This window comes from Schistocerca nitens, chromosome 6, assembly GCF_023898315.1.
Source record: "Schistocerca nitens isolate TAMUIC-IGC-003100 chromosome 6, iqSchNite1.1, whole genome shotgun sequence".
NCBI lineage: Eukaryota > Metazoa > Arthropoda > Insecta > Orthoptera > Acrididae > Schistocerca > Schistocerca nitens.
In genome coordinates, this window is record NC_064619.1 from 728,041,324 (window position 1) to 728,042,776 (window position 1,453).

The window sequence follows — 1,453 nt, forward strand, 5'->3', positions numbered from 1 at the left end:
ATAGCTATGTAATGATGATGTAAACATGTTTATGTGCAACTGTATTATGTTTATGCTAGGAAAATATGTGACGTGTGTATGTATGATTACTTATATATTTTTTTTCTCTTTCAATGATGTATATTGTAACTGTTACTATGTAAAAAAAAAATTTCTGAACAAAACGAGTGCCAAAAGGACATTGCATAGTGAACCACTGTTCACGGACATTAATGAACATTACTAACTCTGCAACTACGCAAAAACCTATGTGAAGGAAACTGTTAATGACATTCATTATGCAGCGTACCTATGTAAACGCGATGAACGATTTCTTTGATTAATAACTACGAACATTTAGGTGAGTGCATCGTCTAGTGACATTACTACAGTACCTAACTTCAAGATATTAACGGGATTAAATGGACACAAAGTGCCTGTTCAGAAAACAACATGACGGGTGGAAGAATTTTGGTTGGAACTTCAGGGAATGAAATGTTCTCGAAATGTGACGGACACTCTTACCTGGACTGTCCAAGGATCGACGCCAGCTATGTGCCGTCCGAGGTTCTGCAACCAAGCTTCCACGGAATGTAAAAAAAAAAACGAACTGCATGGGGACCAATTACTCGACGGGTCACGTCAGATCTGTAATAAACAATGCTTCTTGTCACAACGAACTGCATCACAACGACTATTATGGAAATGGGAAATGGACACGCTTATGTATTAATCACGTTGTTATACAACGATGTTACTGTGATCAAAAAAAAAAAAAAAAAAAAAAAAAAAAAAAACTTTACCACGACAACACCAACCTGTAAAAAATGATTGTGCAGCTGATGACTGTGAACTGAAATAACGACACGATGTGTATAGGTCAACGCACCTGAAACATACGGACAATTTTCTTTGTAGTATTTCAAAACAATACTATGTAACTAAGAAACATTCAACAATCTAAGTTGTATTGTGTTATAACAAATATTGTAAATTTAAAACTAAGTTACCTGTCATAGAATGTAGTCTTCATATGTAATCTTGGTTGAATATTTTCCTTGTGCAACGACTAAGATACGCGCACACACGAACAATATGGACTGCAATACTGTGCCGCGTGATCTAACTGTACGATATAACGGCAATTCCGGAGTCACACAGACGCTTCAGCGCATGCGCGCACTCTATTTGCCAACATAAGAACTTTTACGGCGCACGCGCGTCATTCAAATTTTGTACATAATGTGTATAATGTAAGTCATGTAAATAGTTGTAGATATAGATTTTCTTGTGCCTTTAGGTGAATTGCTCGCCTGCAGGTGTGTCCTTTCGCCTCGCAATTCAGGGGGCAATATAAAGGCACATTTGCATGCCGAGCGAGGGTTTCCGCGGAAACGCGAGATATTAATTAAATATATAATCAGTGACTGATAAATAAAGCCTATGGCACACAACTGCAGCGCTGTGTCGCTGA

The 1,453-nt window shown here is 37.7% G+C and overlaps 1 long non-coding RNA gene across 1 annotated transcript; it reads right to left on the bottom strand.

Moving 5' to 3' along the window:
• Positions 1-597: 597 nt before the first annotated feature.
• On the bottom strand, positions 598-1,119 carry LOC126262583 (uncharacterized). The gene is made up of 3 exons (XR_007546742.1): positions 990-1,119; positions 798-868; positions 598-627 (listed from the first exon to the last, which is right to left on the bottom strand). It is a non-coding gene; the product is annotated as an uncharacterized LOC126262583 (long non-coding RNA).
• Between the last annotated feature and the right edge of the window lie 334 nt (positions 1,120-1,453).